This window comes from Aquarana catesbeiana, linkage group LG07, assembly GCF_042186555.1.
Source record: "Aquarana catesbeiana isolate 2022-GZ linkage group LG07, ASM4218655v1, whole genome shotgun sequence".
NCBI lineage: Eukaryota > Metazoa > Chordata > Amphibia > Anura > Ranidae > Aquarana > Aquarana catesbeiana.
The window spans coordinates 245,808,185-245,828,721 of NC_133330.1; positions in this window are offsets into that span (position 1 = coordinate 245,808,185).

Below are 20,537 nucleotides of genomic sequence, written 5' to 3' on the forward strand. Positions count from 1 at the left end.
TTTTTGTGTCATCATTCCTTTCTCAAAGTGATTTATTGCTTTACCATTTTAACCAACTGCTGCAATCTCACTACTCTAATGAGAAATGCTGAAGTGTTTGCATCCCTTTAGATGGGGGTAAATTATTGATAGTATGTTACCAAAATGAAACTCCTATTGTATGGGATGCCTGAAATACTTGTATGACTTCTGAAAAAAAAACACTGAACCTATCACACAACCAGGAAATTTAATTTCTGGGGCTATTCTGTACACCGTGTACAGAACATATCCAGGCTGGCACATTGCAAGGAAGTAGCATTTGAATAGTTTGACAGTTTAAAATGCCTGTAGATTGAAAGATAATGGTAAGTTTTAATAACATTAACCACTTCAATACTGGGCACTTTCATCCCCTTCCTACCCAGGCCAATTTGCAGCTTTTGGAGTTGTCACACTTTCAATGATGATTGCGTGGTCATGCAACACTGTACCCATATGATATTTTTATTTTTATTTTTTTTCACACAAATATAGCTTTCCTTTAATGGTATTTAATCACCACTGTTTCTATTTTTTTTTTTTTTGCTAAAGAAAAAAGATTGAAAATGTTTAAATAAAAAGCATTTTTCTTGATTTCTGTTATATAATTTAGCAAAAAAATAATCTTTCTTCATACATTTAGGCTAAATTGTATTCTGCTACATTTCTTTGGTGAATATAACCTAAATCAGTGTATATTATTTAGTCTGTAGGAAAGTTATAGAGTCCACAAACTATAGTATATGTATCTGAATCTCAATCAATCCTGATGTACTGGGTGCCTAGCTCCTTTCTTGAGGCCCTAAAATGCCATGACAGTTCAAATATCCCCCAAATGATCCTTTCTTTGGAAAGTAGACAGTCCAAGATGTTTAGTAGGGGGCATGGTGAGGTTTTTTTTTGAAGATGTAATTTTTGTCACAATTTTTTGGAAAATTAAAAAATTAAAAAAACATTTTCTCACATTTTGTTTTCTTTTTACTGTCAATGGTGCAGTACAGTGTCATCATATAACTGGTGTGGCACTAATTCGGGACACTGACTGGTGACAGTATGTAACAAAAATAAATAAATAATATTTTTTCTTTTTTTTTTTCTTTTTTTTAACACACTGTTACCAAAGCAATATAGTGCTACCATTCTAACACTCTACTACTCTGGGATGTGCTCTGTATTTCTTTTTTTATGTATTATGATTGCTTATACCACTGAAAGTTACTGTTATAATCAAATATTTTACTGAATGAAATGGATTCATTCAGTGTTTACTATTGTGGTCAGCTATGATTGGCCACAGCTACTTACATGGTACAGATGGGCTGTGATTGGCCCTGTCTGTACCATGTGATCATTGTGACCAATCACAGAGATCAACACAATAGTACACAATTATATCAGGATTAGCGCATTAGAGACCAAAAGAATAAAACAACGTTTCTCACTTTAGCAGCAGTTGAAAAAACTCTGCACCACAGCAGAAGAAGATATTAGTTCTAAAATCAGCGCTAACTATTAAAGTCTTTCCCACCCCCATCCACAAAATGTCTTTCCAAGGATCTTCAACACTTTAAAAGCATGGAATCCACATCTTCTTAACCGACCCTGGATCTTTAATAGTGCTGCACTTGACAAGACAGTATATTACAAAAAGAAAAAAACTATATATGGTGTAGTATGTTTTAAATTCATATGTGCACAAACTGCATTCTTACAATGTGCTTACATTTAAAATAAAGCAAAAGACATTTACATTGAAGATGTGTTTTCTTATATACACCCTCCAAATTATAAATTATCAGCCTTCAGTATGACTCCAATGAACCTCTTTTCCTGTGAACTTATGTCCTTTCAGAACAACCTTCCCCACTCTCCTCCCAATGGGTCACAGGAATTCCCGAAAGTATATATAGTAATACTGTAGACAATCTACTATCCACAAAATGTAATTAATATTACTCACAAAAAAATGCTTTTATCAATGTGTGAGTTCCTTTTAATCCAGTAATATATGCACCATGTGTGCTGTGATCCACTGATCATTCCATGCACCTTACCAAATATGAAAGCTGCATTGCGTAATCAATCAATCCTCTCTGAGTAATGTTTCTCCTTCTTGCATCCAAGAATATATATGAAAAAACCTCTGAAAACAAAATAACATATAATAATAGTAATAATAGTATAATAGTAATACCACTTTAAAACTCCAAAATGTGCAACGGTGTCATGTCCACTCATATTTAGCATACAGAATCGATTGCCAACTTATCAACACTGTGCAAAGTATTGCCAAGCCCACTAACCACCATGTGATCACTCCATGCACCTTACCAAATATTAGTATAAATATGCTCTTTTCCACAAAGTTCTTGTCAACAGCACTCTATCTGGTTCTCCATTCCTCAATGTCAGGAATCCTCTATGCAAAGATATCAAAAAGGGCCCATAATGCAGCAAGATCACTTAAAATCCAGCATTTATTAAACACTAATTACTTACAAACAAACACTTGTTAAAAGCCTGTAATCCTAACTCAAAATGGTCACCGTGGCAATTTTCAGGCATGCGTGATGATGTCACTTTCTTTGTTTGTGCACATATGAAGTTAAAACATACTACACCATATATAGCATTTTTTATTTTTGAGATCTACTGTCTTGCCGAGTGGAGCACTATTAAAGATGCAGGATTAGTGAAGAAAGTGTAGATTCCATGCTTTAAATATGTTGAAGTTCTTTGGAATGACATTTTGTGGACTGGGTTGTGAAAGACATTAATAGTTAGCACCGTTTTTTATAACTGACAATAGTACACAATGAATGGCATGAATCAAAGCCATTCATTGTGTACAATTATCACGTGATCTGCTGTGACTGGTCACAGTGATCACATGGTACCGGCAGCAGCCAGTACACTGATGAGTCATCCACTGTGTCCACCGGTGACAGATTGCGATGCAGCACGGCCCATGGGGCATGTGTGAGGCATGTCCTGGGAGGAGATCGTGTGATGTCCACCCGGAACAACGAATGTCCCATCTGGCCTTAACTTTAGGCTGGGCGACAACTGGTTAAATTGGAAAATTGTTTGTATAGTAATTATGTGTTTGATACGGGGCCTCAATCACACAACCATACTTAAGCATACATCCATGCAGAGGCTGTCTTTTCCCTCACTGAATGCACAAGTGTCTCATGTATCTACGTGCAAGTAGTCCTATCCATGCCTATTGGGATGCACCTGCTGCACAGACACAGCAGCTGGTCCCAATTTGACAGCCATGTAGGTGTGGGTGTGTGTCCCTGAATGCATTCTGTTTGGATTCAGGGACACGTACCCGCACCTGCATGACTGTCAAATTGGGACCAGTGGCTGTGCCATTGAAGCTGCTGTGTCTCTAAAGACATGAATAGGAATGCCAGCACGCAGATGCACAGAACACTTGCATCCCATGTGGGCAAGGACGGTCCTTCACATGGATGTATGCTTAAATATGTAAATGGAGCCCAAATGTAGTTTTCCTCGAAATATTCAGTCATATGTCTATTGTGTATAAAACCGTTTTGAAGTTTGTAATCTATCTGAAGTACAAGATATGAAAACAAAGGCTCCTGGGGTGGGGCTTTGCAAGTCCTGCTTTAAGATTAGGCTGATGCAGGCATCAGAAGCGGCTCTCTAATTATGCAATTTAGGCGGTCACCTTAGGCCTTGCACTCACAGGGGCCTCGCGGCTGCCTAATTTGCGTGTGTGGGAGTGGGAGAGAATGTCCCCCGGTTAGTGTCCTGAAGCTGGCGAGGTGAGCGAGCGAGTCCGTAAAGAGTCAGTTTAAAGCGCTGCATGCCTGCAATGCTATATTAACAGCACCGCGCCGACCTGAAGCATCTTCCTTCGCCTCCCTCGGCACTCTCCAGCGCCCCCACTCACTGTCCTCCAGCACTGCCTGTGTTCCCGGCTGGCCAATTCTGACAAATTGTAGAGGTGGAGGTGGAGCTGCTGGCCACTGCTGAACCTGTCAGGAGGGATGCATGGACGCACTTGCAGGAGTTTGTTCGGATGTGTGGAGGGAGGTGAGCTGTCAGCTTTTTGGGAGAACTTGGGACTTGAGGAAGGGACTTAAGATGGGGGAGGGGGCGGTGAGAGCAGTGTCTGCAGCAAGGTGGCAGAGGCCAGTTCTAGTGCTGTGCTGCTAACTTCAGTTGCTCAATGCATTCCACTGCAAGGTGCCCCCTGCAGTGATGGAGCAATAAATTAGGGCTCATTCACACCATATACCACTTTTTTACCATCTGCACCCCTCTCATGTACATGTTACCCACCTCCATACACCCCGCAACCCTCTCATGTACCATGTACATACTACCCACCTCCATAAACCCCGCACCCTTCTCATGTACATATCACCCACCGCCATACATCCTGCACCCCTCTCATGTACATACTACCCACCGCCATACACACGGCACCCCTCTAGTGTACATGCTACTCTCCACCATACACCTCGAACCCTTATCATGTACATGCTACCCACTGACATACACCCCGCACCCCTCTCATGTACATGCTACCCACCGCCATACACCCCTCACCCCTCTCATGTACATGCTACCCACCGCCATACACCCCGCACCCCTCTCATATACTTGCTACCCACCGCCATACACCCCACACCCCTCTCATGTACATGCTACCCACCGCCATACACCTCACACCCCTCTCATGTACATATCACCCACCGCAATACACCCCGCACCCCTCTCATGTATATACTAACCACCGCCATACACCCCGCACCCCTCTCATGTATATGCCACCCACCGCCATACACCCCGCACCCCTCTCATGTACATACCACCCACCGCCATACACCCCACACCCCTCTCATGTACATATTACCCACCGCCATACACCCAGAACCCCTCTCATGTACATACCACCCACCGCCATACACCCCGCACCCCTCTCATGTATATACTACCCACCGCCATACACCCCGCACCCCTCTCATGTACATGCCACCCACCGCCATACACCCCACACCCTTCTCATGTACATGCTACCCACCGCCATACAACCCACACCCCTCTCCTGTACATGCCACCCACCGCTTACACCCCGCATCCTCTCATGTACATACTACCCACCGCCATACACCCCACACCCCTCTCATGTACATACCACCCACTGCCATACACCCCACACCCTTCTCATGTACATATTACCCACCGCCATACACCCAGAACCCCTCTCATGTACATACCACCCACCGCCATGCACCCCGCACCCCTCTCATGTACATACTACCCCCACACCATACACTCCGCACCCCTCTCCTGTACATACCACCCACCTCCAAACACTCCACAGCCCTCTCATGTACATAATACCCACCACCATACACTCCACACCCCTCTCATGTACATACTACTCGCCGTCATACCCTCCACTTTCCTCTCCTACTCATGTTTACCACCATTGTACAGTGCCATCATAATAGCATCATGGGTAAAGTAATGCACTGGGGCACTCACTAGGGAGATGGTGACCTGTGGCATACACAGTGCACCGCAGAAAACAGAGAGTGTGGCTTAATTATGCTACATATTGGGCATTGCTTTTTAGTCTGATTAGAAATTTTCATCAAACTTTTTTTTTTTTACAGTTTTATTATTGTTTTACAGTGTTTTTATTTTTTTATGTTTTGGTGAGAGTTTTTTGATTTCTTTGATGAGATATAAGGGTTCTAAACAAACCCCTTAAAGTGTTTGTACACCTTGTACAACCACTTTTACCTACAGGTAAGCTTATATTAAGGCTTACCTGTAGGTGCTTGAAATATCTCCTAAACCTCCACGGTTTAGGAGCTATTTACGAAAGACCCAAGCGCCGATGACTATGGCTCATGCGCCGATGTCATTGACGCATGCGCACTTTAGAAAGGACACATTGTGCCGTTTCTAATAGGGGTCATGCCATGACTGGTGGCTCCCGCGTGCATGCGTGGGAGTGATGTCACGCGACTCCGGCCAGTCACAGTGCTGGAGTTTCCCTACTTTGCAGGGAAATAAAGAGGAAGTAAAACCCACCAGGGTTTACTTCCTCTTTAAGTCTCACTTTTGAGACTGAGGAAACACTTTCCCCAGTCCCTTTCTCTGTAGCCTTAGCTGCACTGCAGATGAATGAACAGGAGACAGAGGCTCCTGTTAATTCATAAACCGAATCATAGTAAACACAGTTTACTATGCTTCAGTTATGAATAAACACAGTGAGTGATTAGTACTGATCACTCACTTTGTTCATTTAGAAAGGGAAGGGGCTGGTAAATTACCTATTTACCAGCCCCTTTTCCCGGCCTCCATCCTGAAGATCCCCCACAGCAGTCAGCAGGAGAGAAGAGGAGGGAAGTCGGTGCGCTCTGGGGGGCACACAGTTAATTTTTATCGCTTGAATTATTTTTCCCATTTTGGCCGTGAGTGGGGCCTCATGTCTAAGTTTTGGCTAAAGCTTCACAAAGCCTAGAGCCTCCTCTGGCAGGCATTTTTCCTGTTCACGCAGTATCTTGAAAACTGTTCAAGAAAGAACAATCTTCATTTTGTGGCTGACCTTCAGAAACTCTGCTCTAAAACTATCCCAGAAGCCCTGGTCCTTCATTATCCATTTAAAGTAGATAGAGCTTACAGGCTGTGTGCTCTGCTCCATGCCTAATTATTGCTTGCTACCTGAACTTTAGTGAGAAAACTAAAATCCTGGGAGCCTACTGCATCCAGCATTACCTTAACATACAAGACTACAAGCTGTTGGTCTTCTCTGACTATTTGGCTGATGGGACCAAATGGCACAAGGTCTTTGCTGGCATATGTCATCAATTTGTCAACCAGTAGAGCAGATGTACAGTGTCCTACTCAGCTGTCTTAAACCCTACTACACAACTGGGCAAACAACAGGCCTTCACAGACCCAGCTAAAGTTGAGAAGTTTATCACCCTATTGGGTCCCCTTTTTTTTGTGAAAAATTCAGTTTTTTTATTTTTAAATGTAAAAATAACACAATTACAGAGGTACAAAAACAAAACCCCTGAACAAACAGTGATATAGAGGTTTTGCAGAACCTCCTCCCCGGATGAGAAGACCCCCCTCCCCCCGTCCATACAAAAAAGATACAATAGTCAGGATAAAAGTTGTGCTTACACCCTATATGGTATTTAATCCAGCATCCCCAACAACCAAGTCTGTTTGCTCCAATGGCTCCTCCCCTACAGTGCCATCTATCTGGGTGGCTTCACCACCTCTGTTGATTCAAATTAACCTGGGAAGTGGATAAACCCTTCGGAGACCCCCTTGTTGCAATGGCACTTCATATGCTTGAGACAGCAGCTGGTTATCAACATATGTACTAGACAGCTATTGTTCCACAAGACTGCACTGCTACTTGCTTTGTGGCAAACAGGGCCATCTTTTGCAATGTACATGTGCTTTGCTTTAAAAGATTTGTATGCGTTCGCGCTTTCCCCTGCTTGTTCCTGGTCAAAAGCTTTCTTGTTCTTAGGAGGTGTGCTCCTGTTCCTATTCCTTTCTCAGGTCTCTTAGCATCTGAGGGCCTTCTACAATGGTTCAAAAAAAAAAAAAGAAAAGATTTTTATGTGATTCAGGTCAGGCTTCTTTCCATTCCATAGCTCACATAGAGTTTCCTCTGTTGCTTTTCCAGGTAAGAGGTTTTAGAGATAGCAGGCTGTCATAATTGCCACTTCACAGTATGTTGTTGACATATCCGCATCAAAAAGCAAACCTCTGCCATTCTCACATAAAGCGTGGTTAATTTTCTTTGCAATTTGATGCTGTGTCTGGTATTGTCTCTATACGGGACGTAGCTGCCCATATTTCCACATCTTCCCTGCCTCCTCAGTGCTGTAGAATGTTTTGACATGGTTCTTATGCTGGCCACACCCGACCACACACAACCATACTCTGCACAATGGCAATCCCCCCTCCAGTAGGCATGCGGTGGCAACAGCAGGAGTGAACAGTTCTCAAAAAGGGCCATATAAATTACTTGGAATAATCCTTAAATATATGCACTCATGTTTACCCTGGTAATTTCAAAAATATTGAATAAACTCTGATACTGGCTTGATCATTCACCCTCCCGGTGTCACCTGGTAAAAACAATACGCTTCCCCAAGTACCTTTTATCCACTTCAAATGCTACCACTTCTACTAAAACATAGCAATTTAATTAAGTTGAACTAGGCTGTAACTAAATTCCTCTAGAAACATAAAACAAATTGCATAGCAACATTTAGGTTACAGCTTCCCGCCTCTTCTTAAGGGAGAACTTACCTGACCAGTATAGATATAATGCAGTAAGTACCTGGGTTTATGACACCAATAAACTTTTTATGCACCACTCCAGCATTCCCTCCAGGCATTGCAAAAGTTTGACCTGTGTGCAACTCGAGGCATACAATGGAAAGAGCCCATTTAGACTCTTATGGGATGTTCACGCCATTCCTTCTGCTCCAAGCCAGGTATACCTGACTTGGATGGGCCTACACCCAATGATTATCTTGCACAAAACCATAAATTACTTTCATCTCCAAAATATACCAAACAGGGATGTATGCTTCAGACTTTTGAGGTGACACTACATCCTCATCCTTTGTCAAGGCCTGCACCAGTTTCTTTGATTAAAATATTGATCTTCTCGCAAACAGGACATGTACCAGAAAATGTATACTACCTAGTGGGAAATGCAATAAAAAATCATACATATCATGGCTTTAGTATTACCCCAAAACTAACATTATCCACTCCATATCTAGACCTGGATGATGACTCAGCCCGTTAATGACTATAAATGACATTATCTATCTCAATCTCTTCCACTAGATGTGAAGGTGACAATAAAAGTCCCTCATTTGCTATGTCTGTTGATCTACCTAGCAATCATGTAATCATTATATTACAGCAAGGTAGATGAATAGACATACATGCATACAGGCACTAGACAGGTAAAAGGTGCTGGAAGATGGTTACTTTTTTTTTTTTTTTTGCAGAGCAGGGGTGAGTTGCATTGGAAAAGGGTGGCAGGAGATGTAGAGATGACCAGTGTTGGAAAAGGGTGACAGGGGGTGCCTTTTCCAACACTACTTACCCCTGCACCCCCTGCCACAGTCTTCCAACACTGTATCTCCTGCCATCTTCTTCCAGTGCTGTTCACCTCTGCACCCCCTTAAACCCTCTTCCAAACCTGCTCATATCTGCATCCCCTGCCACTCTTTTACAATGCTGCTCCCCTCTCCATTTCCTGACACACTTTTTCCAGTGTTGCTCACCTCTGCATCCCCTGCCACCCTTTTCTACACTATTCTCACCCTGCATCCCTGTTACCCTCTTCCAACACTGCTCATCTCTGCGTCTCCCGACACCCTCTTCCAACAAAGCTCACCTCTGCAACCCTCTTTCAGCACCATTTAATCCACTGGGGAAAGGGGGAGAGGTGCAAAGGAACTGTCTGTCAGAGCATGCCACATCACTAAGGAGGCAAGATAGATGTGGAAATATGGGACAATCTACATCTATAGACCACTGCACCATACAATCCAGAACAAAATGTTTTTTTGCAAAGAATGAATCACAATTTATGTGAAAGTGGCAGAAGTTTGCTTTTTGGTGCAGATATGTCAACAACATACTGTGTAGTGGCAATTATGACAGCTTGCTATCTCCAAAACTACTTTGCTGGAAAACCAACAAAGAAAACTCCATATGAGCTATAGAGCTATGGAATGGAAAGAAGCCTAACCTGAATCACATCAAGGTCTTTGAAAGAAAAGCATACCTACATGTTCCTAAAGAAAAGGGCACAAAATGATAATCATACCACAATGGCATACTTAGTTTATTATCCTTAGAATTTAGGTGCTCCCTTTCCCCCAATAAACTCAATAAAGGATATGGTTGAGGCTTCTACACTAAAGTGCAAAATGTAGTTCACATTGCTAATGCTCACTTCTGTATTTCCAGGTCCTTCAGCCATAAGTAATCACACTGCAATCCAGTTCCCATATACATTATCTGCAGACTAACTGCTGTCCAAATCTCATTTTGGTTTTACCCAGCAGTCTCTTCAGGTTGCTTTATCCTCCACCACTCATTCTCACTCCAGATGGTCACCAGTTAGCTGGCTGCATGGACTAAAAGGGGATGCCATCACTATTTATGTGGTTAGATTAATAAGTCATAACCCTTAGAGAATTCCCCAATGTTGGTTTTTCACAGTCACTAAGGTACAGTACACCTCTTGGTCATCCGATGAACCCACCACCAGGCTCCTTCAACCCAACATGTTTTGAGGAATAGAAAACCTTCATGTATTTGGTCTGCCAGGTCCTGAAAATGAAAATGCCCAACCATTGGATGAAATGCATTGATGTCAAGGGGTATGGCGCTGCCCCCTTACCCACATGCTATAACTGAATGACAGACCACATAGGTATACTGACATGAGATGTCCTTCTCCCCTAGAAAAACAATTGCATAGATGCACTGGAACAGAGCAGGACTGCACAATAAACAGAGAAGCAGCTGCATGTAGATAAATACTGTAATGCAAGCCTGTTCCAAACATACTGTATGTGAGAGCAATGTAAGGTGGTCTTGCGATTGCTTTGCATATATCAGGAGTTGGGAAATATGCTTTTTTTATTCAGCAGGTTTGTTGTGATTGACATGTATCATCACTGGTCTATGTGACTGACGATGGCTCTACAACTAGGGACTTTTTTTGTAATAAAGGACATGTCAAAGATAGAGTGTATATGTTTCTTTTTGTTTTTTTTTTAATAAAGGATTTTTTCTAAGATGAGTGTGTGTTCATTTACTTTTCAGTGTTTTCAATTTTTTTGTGGCCAGGGGGACATAGTCATTCATATGGTGGCACCCTCTTTTTCTAAATTCTGATAGGTCATTCCCTGCACCCCCACAATCACCAAAGTGGGATTGTAGGGAAGAGGCCCTTGTCTTTATCAATGTGGGGACAAGATTCTTTGCCACAGAGGTTTCCCTATCAAGGGACCCTCCCGATGTTCAGGGATTGTGGTTTATGGTTCAGGAGAATGGGGGGGGGGGGGGCACAAAGTTGCTGCTCCCTTATCTGCCATGGCAGGCTTCATGCTTCAATTAAGAATCTGTTTTTTATTTTAAAAAATACAGTTATATTAAAGTTGTGGCACAGATACAGAAAAATAAGCATGCTGCTTCGGATTCCACATTGAAAAAATTAGGGTTACAATCTTCTGGTAGGAAAACAAGACAGCACTGGTGTACACCTTAGAGGTGATTAACATACGTGCAAGAGAAGAAAAGGTCCAGGCACAAGCAATTCCTTGATCAGTGTCAGTTCAGGGTGAAGGTAAAGAGAAGAAGCCAGGCCCGGTGTCATCACAAGGTCTAAATATACAGTAGGGGATATGCATCTCCACAGTGATGACATGTCATTGAAAAACTAGTTTGAATCTTTAGCTGATGGCACTTTTTAAAACCAAACTGAAAGACAAGGAAAATCAAACAGAAGAGGGGGTGGCTTTGGAGAAGAAAGAAGGCACGAAAAAAAAAGAGAGCATAGGTGTCCAATGGGAGGAACCAATTAATGGGTTCAGAAGACTTGGTTATCTAAGACAAGATAAGAGTTTGGATGAGTCCGAATTCTATCCATGGAAACCACAGGTCTTGGCATTTGGTGACGTTTTTATTGTCAGGAGTTAGAAACTCCTCTATCTGCATAATGTAGTTCAGTTCCATTAACCATTCCTGAATTTTAAATACTATTGAACTTTTCCTGTCCCTAGGAATCAAAGTACGGCCTGCCAGGATTAGAAATCAATACAGGCATTTTTGATGCTGTTAATGGACCCTGGGATCATAGATATGAGAGCTACTTCTGGCCATGTTCTACCCGTGTGAGGTGACTTAACCTAAAGATAGCTTTCAAAAATGGTCTGATCCTGGAAGAGGACCACCACAGAAGGAGATGCATTCCACCTGGCTCTCTGCATCACCAACACTGTTTTGATATCAACAGGATTATCTTGTGTAGCATGACTGGACTATGGTACCATCTGGTCAGTATTTTGAAGTTCCTCTCTTGTGCCTGCAAAGAAATAGTTATTTAAAAAGCAAACAGGAAAGCTTTATCTCAGGCTTCCGGGGGAAAGGCATGCCCCAGTTCCCACTCCCAGTCTTGGATATAGAAGGGTCAAGCGGAAAGGCACTCAAGAGTAAGATATATATTTTAGATATGGCATGTGAGCATTCTGTATCAGATAAGCACAGACCTTCAAATGGGGTCAGATCCCTTTGAAGTCCCACTGTCCTGAAATGTGTTGGAGATTAAAATAACGTAGCAACTGTCCATGGCATGAGGAGGAAAAGAGCATAATTTCCCACCGGGGTTTTAACCCATGTGGGTCAATGGCCTGTCGAATGGAAGAATCAAGTGCTGTCTGCCATTGAAGGAAGCTGTTACAGTGCAACATGGGGGGGGGGGACCTCTGAATTTCCCATGATCAGCGTCAGGGGACCTGAATAAGGAGAAATTCCATATTTTCCAAGCACAGTGTCCCAAATATTGAAAAACAAGAATAATAATGGTAACTCTGTGACTGAAATCTGACAAATATTGGGGTGGATACAAGGGAGGGAGAATAGTGGAAAAGATACTACATCTCTCTCAAGACCAACCCAGTGTTTGGATTGGTATTGATGGAACCAATCTAGCAATCTCGCTCCACAGTCCCCTCTAATTTTAACCAATATATAGTGTCATATACAGGCCAGGGATCGATGCCAGAGATATTTGAGCAGTAGAGTGTGCTGAACAAAAGAACAGGTGGGGGCCTGAACTGGTATAGGTAGATGTTGCATGGCAGTTAAAATAGGAAGGCACTGTAATTCGGCTCATGCAATGAATTGAGTTGATGGACTGATGGACATGATCTGCATGCATAGATATTTGATTGCGCTCTTGACCCATTGGAACAGAAACCTGTCATTTAGTAATACTTGTGTGACTGGTGGCAACAAAACATTGAGGCATTGAGATCTAGAGGCATTTATTTTAAAGTTATTGAAGGAACCAATGAGTTCCAGTTCCATGAGAATGGAAGGAAATGCTATTTGTAAAAGAAAAGATCATCTGCAAATAGGCTCAGTTTGTATGTCAATGCTGCATATGGAGTCGTTGACCCTCAGAGAACTTGCCAGATGCTCTATGGCTATGATGAACAACAGCAGAGAAAGGGGGCATTCCATTAGAAATATGAGCAGGTCTGTATAAAAGGCCATTTACCCTGATATGTGCAGTAGGGAAAGACTAGAATGCCATGATTTTCTTTAAGAATCTTGACGGTAGACCATTTCTAACAAATAAAAAGGCAGCAGGGAAATATCAGTTACCACAGTTTAAATTACTTTTTTTCTTTCAAAAATTTTGCTGCAGTACCTAGGTTTAGGGCACCCCCAGGCATATAATTAAGGAATATTATAAGAAATGTGTAGCTTAATGTTCTTCTTTAAGCATTAAACATGGCTGAATGGTATTATAAAAACATGCACTGATACATGTCCTCCAGGGTAGTTCCCAGCTACCAGTGCCATTTTTTGACAAACCCTTTTAGCTATGAAAAATATTTGGCTCCCATCTATGATATCTATGCTCTATTTGGCTAACCCCCCCAGTACCGAACCCAGGACTTTTGGTCATCACTAATTGCAACTACAACACTTCCAGACTTAGGAACATGTAGTTTCTCTGCAGATGCATAAGCAAACCTTGGGAAGGAGCCTAAGATGCAATTAGAAGAAGATGGCACCTAGAATCAGTTGTTGAGTGGGATTGTTAGCATGCTGTTTATACAGACAAAGGTGCAACAACCATGCCATATATTATACTGTTATTAGTGGTGCTGGTAATAGTGTAGTATGTTAATGCTTGGACGAGTGTACCAGACCTCGATTAGGACAGCGAAGTCAAGGGATATAAGTTATTCCTAGTTTCACATAGATTAAGCAGGCTAAAGGTCTACTGACTTTGTTCCCAAATTATTTTAAGTTAAAATGAAAAGGTGAACTAACACCTTACACCCTTTCCAACCCCCGCCCCTTCTACCCAGTGAAACTAGATGGTTAAGATGTAATTTCCTATCTCTGTGTTCTTGTTGTTTTCCAGCAAAAAAAGGGCCCGTCATGTGTCTACTATAATTTTGACTGGTAAGAGTCATACCTGCAACAGCTTTCCAACAAATTTGTCCATCCCTGAAAAGACAAGACCCTGGGCAAAATAATGTATACATGGTAAATCACCCCTAATATCTATTGCATGAAAACAAGCATGGTATAATGACAGCTGAGTGTTTAGTCTTATAACTATTACTACTAGTACTGAATTTACAAAAAAATAAAATGCATTTTTACACAAGCTCTCTATAAAAACCCACTTACGTTTTTCAGATTTTTATATTTTTTAATTCCCTTTGATTGATTGATTCTCTTTTTGATTGCCTTGTCATTGAAAGCTAAAACAGGCCAGCAGTAAGGTTGTTCCTTTTCTAAATAAACCCTTACCATCGCAATAAACCATCCCCTTATGACCTATGTAGATTTTTATCTTCATAAGTAAAAATCAATTAGCTTCTTAGTGAAGGGCCAGTATTATATATATCTTACAAAAGTATATTGCCAACACCTTTGTAGTGCCTTGCAGGTTCACCGGTTATTAACAATTTATGAAGAATGTGGTTTTATTATTAGATAAAAGCAATTAATGCGTTGTTCAGACATAGAATGCTAACATGGTGTGTTCCTCAATAGATGGATTTGGATCTTGATGTAGAGTTAAATAAACAAATGATAATAACACCAATCACAGTTTTCAGTTAAAACCCTGCAGAGTCAATCTGCTTCTGGCTGTGGAGGTACCAACCAGCAAAGAGAAGCTAATTAGACACAGGCAAACACTTAGGCGATCACACCTTGTGAATCTAAGCGTCTTCCTGTCATTTGGCAAATCTCTCAGCTGTTTCCAAGCATGAGTCAACAAATCCTCACAAACAAGTTCATCACTTTTGTTGTTAGTGATATCTAACGGCTCACAATGGCCGCAGGTGGAATGTGGAAATCTAGTCAGGTAATGACTTTACATTAAGAGATGTATATTCCAAGCATAAAGATTATTTAGTAACCTATTTTCACCAAAGCAAAGAGTTGTTTTCATAAATTCATAAATTCAATTGTGGTATTGTTTGTATGCATGCTACAATGTTTTGAAGGTAATGGTGTATACCTTATCAGACGATGATGTCAAATATAATTTACAAGCATTTATGAACAAGGACAATCTTTCACCTATTAACATCCCAAATATATATTGAAATATTACACCAATTTACAAACCACATGCATGGCATTTACACCCACTCTTGTCCTAGTGGAGCTCAAAATTAAAGTGTTACTAAACTATGGTTTAAAAAAAAAAAGTCAAGTACGTATTCTTAATTTAAAAAGTACCTTCTATTTCTCTTAGGCTCTTCCGAATCTTCAAATTTCTGCTAAAGGTTTGTTCTCCACATTCCCACTGTACGTAGAAATGTAGCCACCCTCTCTTGTTCACTTTCAAGATGAACTAGAGATTATGAATGATGGACTATAGGATGTGTAGTGTACATAGAACACAAACGGAATGGAATTGAGTGGGAATAGAAGAGGTTCAGGATCTCACAAAGGATGGTATAAGAAGGCAGAAAAAGAAGTAAGAAATTATTTACTAAAACTAGATTACTGGGCCTTTAAGTACTGGATGTCTATAGATTATTTTTGGAGAACAGGGATATTGTTTACTATCACTTTAAATAAGTGTAAGATATTGTAAGGGCTTGTGCACATGTCTGTCTACCATTTCACTTCTTGCTTGTCATGTTTTTGTCTAAAAAGTGGTTAGTAACTGGAAGATGGCAGCAGAGAAGTGCACTTAGCTATGGTGTTTTATGCAAAATTGACTTCGCTCTACGCTCAGACTAAAAAAATAACAACATATGACACTTTTTCCTAACTTTTTTAATGTACTTATCGAAAACTTTGTGTGTGTGCAAAAATTATTTTGGTGTACAGAACAATAGTTCTGTGTATTCACCTAGTTAGGTCCTTATCTCACTGTTTCTGAAGAAAACAGATTACAGAGGACACCTTTTTACACATTAACGTAAAAAAAATACACTAATATAACCAAAGTAAAAGCCTAAGTTTAGTCAAAATAAAAGTATTCCCCCAGGCTGTAATCTGGTGCGGCAGGGGTTAATAGAACTGAGGGAACAGTGACAGACACTTTAACTAGCGATTGCGCAGTCATGCAACAATGTATCCAAACAAAATGTAAATACATTTTTTCACACACATTAAGCTTTCTTTTTGTGGTATTTGATCAGCACTGAGTTTTTTCTTTTTTCAATATAAACGAAAAAAAAAAAATTTGAAAAAAAAATATTTTTACTTTGTGCTAAAAACATGTCCAATAAAAAAAAATTTCACATTTTCTTATAAATTTATGTATTCTGCTTAATGGTTTTGATTTAAAAAAAATCCCAATAAGTGTTTATTTATTGGTTTGCATGAAAGCTATAGTCCCTACATATTATGGTATATACTGCACATAGTGGAATTTGTATTTTTTTATTTACTTTTATACTACTATAATCAGCGACTTATAATGGACTGCGATACTGCGGCGGTCAATCTGACACTAACTGGGGGGAAATGACTAACTGCCACTGACATCACCAGTGACATTATTACAGTGATCAGTGATAATACTATACACTGTCACTGTACTAATGACACTGGCTGGGAAGCAGTTAACATCAAAGGCAATCAAGGGGTTAAATATGTGCCTAACTATGTGTAATGTGTATACAGTGTGCTGCTTTTACTAACTGATCTCTTAGTTTCTCATCCCTACTTTGCAGGGATGAGAAACTAACAGAGGGTTCCCTTCCTACAGTGCTCTGTGTTGTTTTCCAACACACAAGCTCTGGGCTGTGATTGCACATGGCTCATCAGTAGGTCCCAGCCATGAATCATTGGCCGGGACTTGCAGGCAGGCTCCCACTGCATACAATCACAGTGGGAGCCGAGCAGGGGGCACACATGCACATGCTCTAAACCCGGAAGTAGGCAGTGAGGAACAGGTACACCGCTTTGTCTACAGTGGCTGCCCGCAATATATTGCGGGCGGCGGGTGGCAACTAGTTACTAGTTCTTGGTGGGATGACTGCATTTATTTTCCTTCTTTTCAAGATTCTTTTGCTTTATTATAACCTGGTAATACTGCAGATAACACACTTTCTGTCCCTGGGTGACTATCCCATTCCTCCACCTTCTCTATGGAGAAAGCCATTGTTGTCACCCTAGGCTGCTTTCCTGATGTGGACTACAAACATGTCCATATGTCTTCATCTATATTACATGGGGGCAAAACAATTAGTAGATTGCAGAGTATAGATAGAAAGGAAGACATTCTTCAGTGCAGCTACCAATAAATCACATTGCATTTCTGGCAAGATCAATAGGTATTTTCTGTATTTGCTGAAAATGTTCTTAGCTTCAAAAATAAATAAATAAAAACTAAGGTAACCTTCACATATAAGGACTGTAAGCTTCAATATATAAAGTGTTTGTTTTGGGGTTTAGTTATCCTTTAAGGGTAATTTTTAGTGATTACACAGAGTTATTTTTTATATGAGCACATTTTGGAATATCACATGGCCCCCAGTGAAACTTGCAGTATGAAGGTCTCATTATAGCCAATCACATCCAATGTTGTGCACAGCTAAAAAGGTACGTTACTGGTTATAACAACTTTCCTTAACCCTCTTAACATATAGAAGCCCTCGAAATATCTTTCTGATCTCAGGAAATCCCTGCTAATCATTTTTAAATCTATAGCTCACAGTATTATAGTGTGATAGTCAATGGAAAGAATGTTCCTTCTTACATTTGCAGTGTGTTCATCTAGAATTTGTAATGTTAACAAATTCTTTAGCACCTGATAGATTATTTATTTTATTATGATTATGTATTTCAGGTTCTTGTATAGCACCATCAATGTATGCAGTATTTTGCATATACATTGTACATTCACATCAGTCCCTACCCTCAAGGAGCTTACAACCTAAGGTCCCTAACACACATTCATACATACTAGGGACAATTTAGACAGGATCCAATTAACCTACCAGCATGGCTTTGGAGTGTGGGAGGAAACCGGATTCCTCGGAGGAAACCCATGCAGGTACAGGGAGAACATGCAAACTCCAGGCAGATGGTGTCGTGGTCAGGATTTGAACAAGCAACCCTTTTTGCTGCTAGGTGAAAGTGCTAATCACTACACCACTGTGCTGCCCCAGCACCTGATAGATTATATACAAGTACAAGCTATTGGGATTTGAACTCTGGTATGTCTTGTTTTTGTGTCTGTTTGCCCCATGCTGGCATTGTGTCCACCATAGCATCTGCAGTGGCAAAGCAAAGTAGGACTGGCCATAAGAGGGATTACTTTGATGCAGTTGGCTGGCTTAAACATGTATTCCGATATGTGTGAACTAAAAATCCCTGTTTTTCATTGCATAGTTTGCTGGAAAGGGTGTATAGCAGTGTGCAGAGGGTTCATCCGGAATTTGTAGTCCTTACATTTGAGGTCATTAGGAAGAGTCCTGCTTTGTAGATAAGTAAAAAGATCTTTGATGTCAGTGGTTACTTATCTGAGAGGCAGAAAATGCTCATTGCTCATGGTTACGAACCTCTGGAGGGTTCCACGAAAGCCTGGTTGAGAAAGGCTGGGTTATACCATGGGCCACTACCTGGCTTTTGCATCAGTTTTCATATATCATCTCACTTCTATGCACAGAACATATCTATACTGACAAGAGATACATTATGTAGTAGCTGGTATTATTTGCTAGATTCTAAGGTGCTTTGCAGCATTTGCCTTGGCAAATAACCCTTTCCTAATGCTATGGGGAATTGTAGAATCGACTAAAGTTACCTATAACATCCTCAGACTGAATGTGTTATTATATCTATCCTGAAAACAAGTTCAAACATTCCATGTATAAAGGCTGTCTCTCCAAAGAGTTCTGCTGTGGGCTAGGAATAACCTCGGCTGTCTTGAAATTAGGGCTAGTAAATGCTCTTAAGTGACTGAAGTGGCCAAACTTTTGTGCTGTGAGTCATGAAAAATGGATTTTGGAGCCTTTGGAATCTGTGCACTCTAACTTAAAAGGAGATTAAAAAAATAAAAATAAAACTTTTTTTTTAAAATGCTGCAGAGAGGATTGAGTGGAAAAGCTAGCTGAATGAAACACGAATAACAGTCAACTGTGGCTCTTGTCATGTTATGTTATGTAGCATCAAATCACTGTACAATATGACACAATATAAGCAACATGAGTGGCGTAAATGTGACACAGCAGATAGGAAAGGTCACATTATAAGGAAACATCTTTTTGTGAGATAGCGGCTGTCAATTCACATAACGGCTACCTGACCCAAATTTTCATATGACTGCAATGGGCAAATACCGAAGAAAAGTACGCAGCGCCAGTAGGAAAAAAAAAAAAAAGTTCAGATTTCATAGTCGCCTTTCCTGATGTTCATTTTTTTTTCCCCAACACAATCACGTTCCATACTGATATTGAATCAATTATTCTATTTCTACATTACAAATCTTAAGACAATACCAGCAAAAAGAAGTATACTGAATTTTACTTACTCACGTTTAATTATTAATGCTTCTTCTTTAAACATATTTGGCTCTCAGAAACATGTCTTTAGAACTATGTTCCATTTCTTAATGCTTACCTATTCTGTTTGTTCTCCGTCTCCCTGATCCTTTTCGATTTTCTGCAGGTTAGCAAGTACTGCATTGTCTGCTTTTGAAACGTGTCTTTAGGCGTGCTTTTGTTTGACAAGAAATGCCAAGACTGAACTGACAGGGCCTGTTTGAAAATCAGTTTCCAGGTATACAAGATCAGTAAGTCTGCTCAATGTATGCTCTGATTAGTATTTTTCCTCAGATATTTATATCAACATTTCATTTTTACCCAAAGATGTTTTCTGAGTATACCTGTCAGTAGGAAAAAAACACACTAAAAGTAAGTAACAGTATCATTTATATATTCAAATGTGTGAATATATTTGGAGTTAAAACTTGACACATTCTTTCTTCACTTAAAAGAAAATATACAAGGTAACAAGCGCTCTCAGTCAGTGCTCTTTCAGTAGTTGAAACAAGGTTCAGTTTAAAGAAAAGTCTTTCACGCTAGTTCTGTATCTGCCAAGAAACCCAAGAACACTTTACAGCAATTTAATGTAATTGAGGCGAAATTTCACACATCAGTGCAACTGTAAATCAAAACATTGAATCACTATACCTGCCTCAGTGTATGAGGGAGAGACTGCACTATTTTGTATGC